The 12030-nt window shown below is 39.4% G+C and overlaps 1 protein-coding gene across 3 annotated transcripts in view; it reads left to right on the forward strand.

The window, feature by feature from the left end:
- The first annotated feature begins 10169 nt into the window (after positions 1–10169).
- The window catches only part of slc8a3 (solute carrier family 8 member 3), a 71697-nt gene continuing 69836 nt past the window's right edge, over positions 10170–12030 (forward strand). For 2 of the 3 annotated variants that reach the window (XM_079842480.1, XM_079842481.1), the window contains exon 1: positions 10198–10878. The gene's annotated coding sequence lies outside the window, so the exon portion shown is untranslated. Of the gene's footprint in view, positions 10879–12030 lie in introns of all 3 variants that reach the window. The other variant, XM_079842482.1, reaches the window with a different exon arrangement.

Raw genomic sequence — 12030 nt, forward strand, 5'->3', positions numbered from 1 at the left:
GACGCTAGCCAATCACAGCAGTGGGTGTTTACACTGAAGTCTCCCAGCGCGTTCAGAGTAGAGGGTAAAATCAGGGTAGGAAAAATGTATTTTATTTATAAATTATGACAAAATGTTTGATGTAAAAAGCATTCTAACATTATAAGTGCACCCCAGGAAACATCAGATATATATATATTTTTAATGCATTTCATGGCCCCTTTAAGAGTAATTTCTGCACCACTAGCAACACCAACAATATGAAAAGTAGATTTTTACAAACGCTTTTAACCAAAACATTTTTAAACCATCTTTAACCTCAATGCTTGTTTGTATTTTAGTGGATTCCTTGACATTCCTTTTATTTTTGTCAATACTACTGTGTTGCTATGGATAAAAAAGTATGCTAAATGTTAGCAAAGTGTTAAATGCCTTACTCAAAAATCCAGACGACCCGGACTGTGATCTCAACAACCCCTCAGTCGCCTCAACCTGACATGTAGTGGCGACTTGAACCCGTAACCTTTTCCGCCCAGATCCTTAACCATTAGATTAACAACCCTCTTAACAGATTTATGTGGACAATCCTCCTTTACTGCAGTGTGGGAAGCCACTTCTCACTCAAACACTGAGCAATTTGTCTGATTCTTCCACTAAGGGTGGCACTTGCATTTAAATTAGACCTCTTGAACTCCAGTCAGACCTCCACTACACAGCTATAGCCTTATTAAGCATCTTTATTTTTTTATTGTTCATCGCGGAGATGAACATTTCAGACTAATTTATTCCACTTTCACTGTTGCAGAGAAAATTCAAAATGGGCCTGCAAATGTTTAAATGTATGATGTTGCCTAGTAGGTTTGTGTGTGCTTTTAAGATTAAATCTTTAACAGTGTTTTGAGAAATCTTGGCATTGTCAAGATTCACACTCAGACACATGTACTGTGAAAATCCCTGTTGGGACAAATTTTCCTCACTCAGAGGGAACATTTTATAACCTCATTTCACCTTTTGTTATGCTAAAAGGAAATAACTAGTGAATATTCTTATTTTTCTGAATAAAAAGAGTGTTTATGCCCGTGGAAAACTCAACACTAAAACACCAGGGCCCGTATTCATAAAGATTCTAAGAGTCCTCTCAGAAAACTCCTAATTTAGCTTAAAAACTTTTACGTAGGAGTCTTAGCTTAAGAGCTATTCGGAACCGATCTGAGAGCAACTCTGAGCAAGGAAAATACAAAAACTTTTATCTTAGTGAAGAGGCGGGGCTGACCCCGTTGCTACGTATGACACAGTCTTTTGAAGACTGTGATTGGTTGGTTGCGCTTTTAAGTATAGGGTCTATTCTAAGCATTCACTTTGAAATTACAAGCGCAAATTGTCCTATTTTACCGTTCTCTCTCACTCTCACACACACACATTATATATATGTATATAAATCCTTTTATTATTTACCATGCTGTTAATTTCCTATAAGGTATTTGTTTGGCTTAGAGTTATAAACATTGTTCCACTCTTTCCAATTACACTGATTGCTGGCATGTCTATTTAATTGGTGGTTTGAAAGTTGGGTTTAATGCAACAAACATGACGTCTTATTAAGTCACTGTCATCCATTGTCATTGTAAAGTCACTTCCCCTTTTTCCACTCCAAATTAAAGGTCACTAAATAGAAAAGGTTTTTTTTAAAGACTAAAGCATCTGGGCCCGTATTCATAAAGAATCTTAATGCAAAGAGTAGCTCCTAGTGACAAACTTCTAAGAAAATTCTTAGAAATGTGGGCGTTTACTCTTAAAATTAACTAAAAAATCCTAGTAAAGAAAAAAGTAATTCAGAAAGCATCTTAACCCTTAAAAGAGGTCTTAAGGTCAAATTTGTTAGGAGCACGGACGAGGACTTTTAAGAGGCTTAAGAGTTTCTTTAGCAGCGGAGAAAATGGCAGAAAGACGAAGAGGGAGAAGAAATGTGTTGAAGACAATGGATGACAGTGACTTAATAAGACGCTATAGATTAGATCGTGCAGGGATCATGTTTGTTGCATTAAATCCAAATTTCAAACCACCAATTAAATAGACATGCCAGCAATTGGAAAGAGTGGAACAATGTTTATAATTCTAAGCCAATCAAATACCTTATAGGAAATTAACAGCATGGTAAATAATAAAAGGATTTATATACAAATATATAATGTGTGTGTGAGTGAGAGAGAACGGTAAAATAGGACAATTTGCGCTTGTAATTTCAAAGTGAAGGCTTAGAATAGACCCTATACTTAAAAGCGCTCCTTTTTTCCCCTTTTTGGACAACCAACCAATCACAGTCTTCAAAAGACTGTGTCATACGTAGCAACGGGGTCAGCCCCGCCTCTTCACTAAGATAAAGGTATTTGTATTTTCCTTGCTCAGAGTTGCTCTCAGATCGGTCCCGAATAGCTCTTAAGCTAAGACTCCTACGTAAAAGTTTTTAAACTAAATTAGGAGTTTTCTGAGAGGACTCCTAGAATCTTTATGAATACGGGCCCTGGGCTTTGTAGGCTGTTAGAACCGTTGCACATTGCCTTGTTGTTGATAGTGTGATGGTCTGGCTAGTAATGCTTTAGTAAACACCACTAATAAGGCATTGTGGACATTTCACTCTGTTCTACACCACTTTGTTTTACAGTTTGTTAATTGTTAGTGCCAGTTTGAATTTATTCAAATTTATTTAAGACTTGCATTAGGAAGTCAAGTGAGTGTCAGAGAGGTTTGAAAGCAGCCAGGAACAAAGTATCTTCTCCTTCCAGTGTCCTTCAAAATTGGACCAATCCTAATGTCAAAGGTCAGTGGGAGCTTTGTGACCTGGACGATGGTGACACAAATGAATCAATTCCCACAGGAAGTTAATCAAGCTACATACGCACAAAGATGACTTGTGGAAGATGCTGTGAGTTGTAAGATGTAAATGTGACTTTTCCACAAAACTACTATCTCACCCGCAGAGCCTCATTTTTTAAAGGAACTTAATACATTTATTCAGCAAGGATACATTAATTTGATCAAAAGTGTCAGTGAAGACATTTATAATGTTAAAAAAACCAAATTCAATAACATGCTAAACCTAATATTGTGTTGGTCCCCCTTTTGCTGCCAAAACAGTCCTGACCTGTCGAGGCATGGACTCCACTAGACCCCTGAAGGTGTGCTATGATATCTAGCACCAAGATGTTAGCATCAGATCCTTTAAGTCCTGTAAGTTGCGAGGTTGGGCCTCCATGGATTGAACTTGTTTGTTCAGCACATCCCACAGATGCTCGATTGGATTGAGATCTGGGGAATTTTGAGGACAAGTCAACACTTCAACCTCGTTGTTGTGCTCCTCGAACCATTCTTGAACCATTTTTGCTTTGTGCCAGGGCGCATTATCCTGCTGAAAGAGGTCACAGCCACCAGGGAATACCGTTTCCATGAAAGGGTACATGGTCTGCAACAATGCTTAGGTAGGTGGTACGTGTCAAAGTAACATCCACATGGATGGCAGGACCCAAGGTTTCCCAGTAGAACATTGCCCAAAGCATCACACTGCCTCCACCGGCTTGCCTTCTTCCCATAGTGCATCCTGGTGCCATGTGTTCCCCAGGTAAGTGATGGACAATCACCAGGCCATCCACGTGATGAATAAGAAAACGTGATTCATCAGACCAGGCCACCTTCTTCCATTGCTCCGTTGTCCAGTTCTGATGCTCACATGGAACTGCTTTCAGTGATGGACAGGGGTCAGCATGGGCATCCTGACTGATCTGCGGCTATGCAGCCCCATACGCAACAAACTGCGATGCACTGTGTATTCTGACACCTTTCCATCAGAACCAGCATTAACTTCTTGAGCAATTTGAGTAGCAGTAGCTCTGTTTGATCAGACCACATGGGCCAGCCTTTGCTCCCCATGTGCATCAATGAGCCTTGGCCGCCCATGACCCTGTCGCCGTTCACCACTGTTTCTTCCTTGGGCCACTTTTGATAGAGACAGTGACCACTGTAGACTGGGAACACCCCACAAAAGCTTCAGTTTTGGAGATGCTCTGACCCAGTCGTCTAGCCATCACAATTTGGCCCTTGTCAAAGCCATTTTTCCTGCTTCAAACACATCAACTTTGAGGACAAAATGTTCACTTACTGCCTAATATATGCCACACACTAACAGGTGCTGTGATGATAATCAGTGTTATTCACTTGAAGTTTTACAAAATCCCCCATTGATTAACACTGATAGAATGTTCAGCATTCAAAATGTAACCAATATCAACATCATTCTATGCAGATTATATATCCATCCATCCATCATTTGCTTCTACAGCTGTTTGCATAATAACTGAAGTCTTTTGCAAAATTTGCAAAAACATAAGTAAATAGCACACCTAAAACTGAAATTATTACTGAAATTAAAACCTAGTTTGAATAAAGTCTGTATATTAGAGCTGAGCCAGAAATGTAAAGGCATGTTCACACCAAGAACGATTAAGACATTAATTATAAAAACCTAATAAAAGAGTGGCAAAATCCACACCATAATGTTAACGACACCGAGAAACAATATTGTTGGAATCACTTTCAGAATGTTTTTTTTTTTTTACAGCTTTTATGAACAATAAAAAACCTTGACAGCTGATCAGAATCCATCCTACTTTAAAGAGCTCGAGGATTTAAGCAGCAGACGACAAAACTAAAATAAACAGAATGATATCATGCATTGCGAGCACTATAGTTATTGTTATAGTTATCATTCTTGGTGGGAACAGGCCTTAATATTTAGGGTTTATATTATATATTATTTAGGGTAATATTGAGGAACATCAATGTAATGCTGCCTTACGAGCATAGTAACCAATAAGTGGCATTTGTAGGCCCTACTTGTATAGTATATAGGCATATGTGTCACATGTATAGTGTGTTTAAGCGTTTCGTATTTGTAAGTGTGCAGTCATGTTCTCAGACTGGTGGTTTGAGACTCCCTCACACGTGTGCTTCAATTTTTCATCACAAACTGCAAGAAAACGGCATCAATTATTAATCGCAGCACTAAGAAAAGAAGAAATCAAATTCAATATTTACTGCATACTTCCTGAGCTAGCAAATCACATGGCAGAGAGGACGTAAAGGTGTGTGTGTGTGTGTGTGTGTGTGTGTAAGGTTACACAAGGGGCCCTGCTGTGAAATCGGCAACGTTTAGAGGAAAACCCATTTACCCCCTCGAAGAACAAACACCCACATGAACTCTTAGTATTGTAATTATCTTTTAGAGCTTGTACTGTGTAATTAGCGTGACACACACACACCTCCACACTGAAACAGATCAGTATCTCACACACATAAACCATTATATCCAACAAAATTACACTCGCACCACACCATTACTGACTGATAACCCTTTTTGTGTGATGCTGTCTGTATATGCATAGCTTATTGTTTTTTCTTTGTCATAATTCTGTGTTCTATAAATATCCTGATGCTCTGCAGCAGAAGGACTGTTCAGGCAGAAAATACTCTCACATACACACCCTCTGGCAGAACTACAGCACAGCACACACACGAATGCCTTATCTCGTGGACACACGATCTCAGATTCATTCATACTTCAGCACGTACACACACACACACACACACACACTTTTGGTTAAGTTTCAGCTGCCAATCATGTTTGCACACACAAACATACTGGCACTAACAAGCCAGCTGGGCACCAACGCACAGAGCCCAGACGCTACTCCATGGCATCACTGCAAAGATATACACGTCACAAACACACAGGAAAGTAGGAAAGTCTGCTTTCTCTCTTAATATGCCTGATTTAATTTTGAATCAGTTTGTCCACAGAAAACCTCATCAAATTCAAATAACTTGCTCCACCTCTGAACAGCTTTCCATCCCTATGCCCTCATATTTTATTTTATTTTTTTAATATGAGGGCATTACATATTTCCTCCTGTCATATATTTCGTATATAACATACTATACCTTTCAAAGGTTTGGGGTTTTGTCATGTTTTTGAAAGAAGCTCACATCAAGGCTGCATTTATCTGCTAAAAAATACAGTAAAACCAGTCATGTTTAAATATTATTACAATTGAAAATAACTGTTTTCTATTTTTATATATATATATATATATATATATATATATATATATATATATATATATATATATATATAAAAAAGATAATTTATTCCTGTGATGACTCCAGTCTTCAGTGTCACATGATCCATCAGAAATCATGCTAATATGATGATTATTATTATTCTTATCAATGTTGAAATCCGTTTTTGTGGAAACTGTGACACTTTTTGTCAGGATTTTTTATATTTAATGAATAAAAAGTTCAAAAGAACAGCATTTATTTGAAATAGAAATATTTCCTTGCTGAATAAAAGATAAACCCTACATTATGGTGACAAAATGTATTTTTTGTCCCCATGAGGAAAATAGCTTATAAATTATACTAAGTGATGTTTTTTTGAAAATGAAAAAAATGCAGAACGTTTTCTGTGAAGGGTAGGGTTAGTGTAAGGGGATACAGTTTGTACAGTATAAAAAGTCCCCACAAAGATGACAATATCCAACATCCTTGACATTTTTGGTCCCCATGAGGAAAACAGCTTATAAATAATAAGCCGTTTTTTGAAAATGTTAAAACAAAATAAAAAATGAGAGTTGTGTTTAGGGGTAGGTTAGGGGATAGAATACAGTTTGTACAGTATAAAAATCACTATGGCTATGGAATGTAGCCATAACACATGGAAACGCAACATATGTATGTGTGTTTGATAGCTTCTGGGTGTCCTAGGATGATCTAGAAAGCCTTGGCTTTGGAGCAGCTGTGGTTTTGAGGAGTCAGAGGAGAGGGTGAGGATACACACACAGTTTGACCTGTGTTTGAGTTTGACAGAAGAGATGAATGTCCCTTCATTATGTGTGTGTGCGTGTGTGTGTGTGTCTGTGTCTGTGTGTGTGTTAATTTCCCATCAGTGTGCATTAGAGCTGGCCACTAAGGTGTTGTCCCCAGTAGGTAGAGGGTGGACAGACGTGCTGATTCAGCTGATGGACTTTTTTCCTGCCACATGCCTGTCTCACTGCAAGAGGAGGCAGACAGCTGAGGTCTATATCTGCTGTTCTCTGGCTCTCGCTGCATCAGCCTCTCCGTGACTGCTGTGGGCACCAGAGTCTGATGCTGAAGAAAACGTGAGTAGTGTTTGCTTGTGCAGAACTCGCCACCACAATGCTAGAGTGTTGAGAAGAGTCAGAGGGGAGGGTGAGGATACACACACAGTTTGAGCTCTGTGAAAGTTGACAGAAGGATAACTGTCATTTTTAACTTAAAAAATGGACTTTGCAAGAAGGCTTTAAAAAGGCATGAGAGATAGATAGATAGATAGATAGATAGATAGATAGATAGATAGATAGATAGATAGATAGATAGATAGATAGATAGATAGATAGATAGATAGATAGATAGATAGATAGATAGATAGATAGATAGATAGATAGATAGATAGATAGATAGATAGATAGATAGATAGATAGATAGATAGATAGATAGATAGAGGTCACAGAAATATGTTGCATTTATTTTTACTGAACTTTAAAAATACAATAAAAAGGCAATATTGTAAAATATTATTACATTTTAGATTAACTGTTTCTAATGTTTTAAATATATATATATATATATAATTTTTTATTCCTGTGATGGCAAAGCTGAATTTTCAGCATCATTACTAATATGCTGATTTGCTTCTCAAGAAACATTTCTTCTTATTATCACGTCTTATTATTCTCTCTTTTTGTGGAAACCGTGATATGCTTTTTTGGATTTTTTTTTTTAGGAATACCCAGTTGCATTTTTTAGAGTGTGTGTATCATATTTCATAAATTAACTTTTGTTGTCCAGGGTAGAAGAACAATTAATTTCCAATGCGTACCTGGTGTTGTATTTCTTTGAATTGAAATTTAGTAAATTGCAGATTTTCTCTTCCTGCCGTTCCAATCCCTTAACTTCCTGTGGGTGCGGCCAAATTTACCCACACTCTAAAAAATGCTGGGTTAAAAACAACCCAAGTTGGGTTGAATATGGACTAACAGTTGGGTTGTTTTAACCCAGCAGTTGGGTTTAATGCTTAAAACAGCCTAATTGCTTGGTTAAAACAACCCCACCGCTGGGTTAAAACAACCCAATTGCTGGGTTAGTCCATAATTAGCCCAACCTGGGTTGTTTTTAACCCAGCATTTTTTAGAGTGCACAACCCTGCCAGACAGTGATCTGAAACAGTTGAATACACAGTAATAAATGTTGAATACTTCGTGTTAGTAGTTTTTTTGTTTGCTCGTTGGTTCATGTCTGTAATGTATAGTGTGTGTTGTTCATTTAAATTAAAATATAAGACTCACATTAGGCAGCCAATTGAGCATCAAAGATCCAGAGATTTGGAAGCAACTGGGAACAAACAAAAAAATAAGAAGAAAAAAAGGGGGTTGTATTCACAAACACCAGTGAGATGGCTGGTTATCGGCTCGGGAACCATTAATTCATTGATTCGCTGCTCAGCTTATTTGTCCTTCACTCTACCCACAATCCTCCTCAAAAGAACAGCTGGTGTGTGTGTTACCAGGCCATTACTTGTGTGTATGTCTGTGCTGGTTTGTTTTAGCTTTGTTATACGTGTGATAAATGATTTGGTCATGTGAAGGGCAGCCATAATTAGAAGAGGCTGGTACAGTGAGCTGATTACCCTGGGCACAGTCTTTCACTCTCTCTCTCTCTCTCTCTCTCTCTCTCTCTCTCTCTCTCTCTCTCTCTCTCTCTCTCTCTCTCTCTCTCTCTCTCTCTCTCTCACACACACACACTTACTTTCCTTGGCTGAAAGTAAGACTGATAATATCAGCATTAATGATATCTGCAGGAACACAGATTAGGTGACTGATATGTTTTGGACCTGATTGTCAGTAAAAGGCCTAATAGATTTTCACTTGTAAACAGCTGATCTGAGATCATTTGTTATACACTATCTCAACAAAATGAGCTCAGATTCTTATGACCATAAATACATGCCCTCAGAATATATGTATAATCTCTGAGTTTTTTTTAGTTATCGTGAATTATCGTTTGTGACCCATTTTTGTTACATTTTTGCATTCAGCTGAAGCAAATGCATACTTTTTTATCAGTTTATGTATCTCAGTTAACCTTGGCATTGCAGTCACAGGAACAAATAGTTACATAATGTGAGGCATTGAGAAAAAGGTCGGACAGGACTTGATTTTTCTCTCTATGACAGGTGGTTGGAAAGAGAGGGTTTGAAATATAAGAGGGTTTGGTGATGCTGACTGAAAATGAAATGTTGTTTCAGTGGAGCAAGTTTTTACATTTTTGATTAATAGTTCACAATAAGACAATGGTTATTTATGTTCAATTGTGAAATCTAAAGAGCAGGGTCCAATAATAAAAAACTATTTAAAAGTTCACTCCAAAATGTCAATTATTTCATCAATCATACATCATCACATTGTTCCAACACAAATAAAGATATAATGGGGTCCAGTGTTGCTTGGACGTTCTTCAAAATATCAAGTTTTATGTGTGGAGCAACATGAGGGTGACAAAATGATTTCATCTATAAGTGAACTATGTCTTTAATAATAGCAAATGAGATGGCATATACATAAATGTGTGTATTCTTTGAGATGGCTACCAGTAGATTTTGTAACATTCAATTCTGGCCCAGTTTCCGTGCTATATTTCAAAATGGTCTGATATTATGCGATTATTCAGCCTGGCTAACGTATCAGCAGTGCCGAATGTGATATTAAATTAGATATCTAAAATAATAAAAAATATATTGCACATTTTGTGGAGTATAAATTTAGGTGCACACAAAGATGAAAGCTGAAGGACAACGTGGACAGCATGCAACATTCAGGGCTAAAAGCTCTCTAAAGACCAAATAGGATTTTTTTTGACCTCCTGCTCCATGCAATTATTCCACATATGGTCATACGTGGCATTTTAACAATGATTCAAGGCACGCGCGCAGATGTGATATTACATGCACATGAATTATGGTGCATCTTCACAGTCCCAGCTGATGCGATGACGTAGACGCGTGTGTCCGCGTGCGTTCGGTGGAGGGTGTGTTTCCAAGGCGAAATCTGGAGAAGGGAGGCGGAGATTGAGGGTTGGGGGGGGAGAGGTGACTTTAATTCGAAATATTTGCCATCTTAAAATTGTCCCTCTCGTGATCCAGGGAGAAACGTGCAGGGCAAGGCGCGCGCAGTCTCTCAGCTGAATGATCAAATGAAGCGGTAGCGATGCCTGCAGATGAAATCCACAGATGCTGATGGAGGGAAGCTTTCAGATACAGCGGTTGCACTGGTGCTGAATCGGGATGCTTGGTCATGAAATGAAACGAGGCCCGCTCGGTTGTGAGAACACCAACTTGTTTCCTGCGCTATAACGTGAGACGGGCAGAGTGAGAGAGGCAGGAGGGGGCGCGAGCGTTCGTTCGCCGCTGTTGCTCGGGGCTCGCGGAAAAACCGATCACATGGATTCCAAGGTCCCATTTTTCAACGGCGCTTCGATCTGAGCGCGCGCTGACAGCCCCGGTGACCGGCGCATCCATCAGAGACGCGCGAGGGAAAGAGGCATCACTTCGCCGGTTCCATCGATCTGCCGGAACTGGGCAGGCACCGGCAGTCGGTCCGTGTGTGCGTGTGCGCAGGAGTGAGGAGGGCGAAAGCGGCCCTGGGGTATTCCTGCCACCGAGGAGCAGCCAGCTGCACGCTTAACGGAGAGGAAACTGACCTGGCTGGAATATTTGGCGTTACCGAAAATCATTTAGGAGGAGAAAGCATTCCTCATTTGCTCAAATCACAGGTACGTACCTTCCGTTTAATGCGTTTGTGCGTCGCTATTGGTTAGTCAGCGATAATTAGTGCAGTTCGAGGCGCCGCCGGCTTTATTTAAGAGTAGTTGGAATGTAGTGAATTTGCTTCGGTAAACGGCAGAAGCTGTTCAGAGTGGATGTGATCAGCGCGACGCGGAACTGTGGAGAGAGAATGTCTCCAAATTTGCGTCACAGAGAGAATCATTTCCAGCATGCCACTCAAACATAAAACAATCACTGTCGGTCTTTGAAATGATTACAGGAAGGACCAATGATCCTTTATTGCAACGTGATAAAATATGTGGATTTAGTTTATGGTGATTTAATCTTGAGGGTCAGGATGAGAACCAGTTCCGATATAAAAACCGAAGGACTTTCCTAACATTGGGTTTTCGAACATGCATTCTTCAGATCACCGTACTAAAATACTCTTGACAGTGTTTCAGTGCCGACACTGAATCTAGTGACCAGTGTAGTCCGATTCCCAAACAAATGACTCTCGTGAGCCGGTGGTTCTTGGTGAATCCAAAACACACAGCACGGCCAATAGGTCGATTCCCGAATTAATGACTCTTAGCCGGTTCTTTTTATGAATCACTCGAAGCCATTAGTGAATTTATTACTGAACCCCTATTAGTTTCACCTTGTCCTGCTTTATTCATTTGACTGCTGAGGGTAGTAAAAATGTAATCATTTCTAATAAATATACACCCCCCCCCCCCCCTCAAATGCACGAAATGCTCATAGAGCCGGAATCGTTAAGAGGAATTGGAACTAGCGTCGTTAAATTCTTTACTATTCCCATCCCTATGGATCAATTACGAGTTTAAGTGTCGTTCGTTTGTTGACTTGCCGTTTAACGGAGGATTTGTGCGTTTCTAATGCGTTTCAACGTACGTATCTGCACGTCCCTCTCGATCAGAGCTCAAGCACGTGATGCTTTCACAGAATCCCAGCATCCTACACATCAGATTTGGTCCATTTATGTCATGTGGTAAAACTCATACACGAGGCAGAGGGGTTTTGTAAGATACACATATGGGATTGTAGAGTTAGTCATCCGAGTTCCTCATGTTCTTTTGGGGGTCCCAACAGGTAAAGAGAATTTGCTGAGATATGTGATTAATTCAGGACAGCTGCCA

The sequence above is a fragment of the Gobio gobio genome (genome assembly GCF_949357685.1).
Source record: "Gobio gobio genome assembly, chromosome: 18".
In the NCBI taxonomy this organism is placed as follows: Eukaryota; Metazoa; Chordata; class Actinopteri; order Cypriniformes; family Gobionidae; genus Gobio; species Gobio gobio.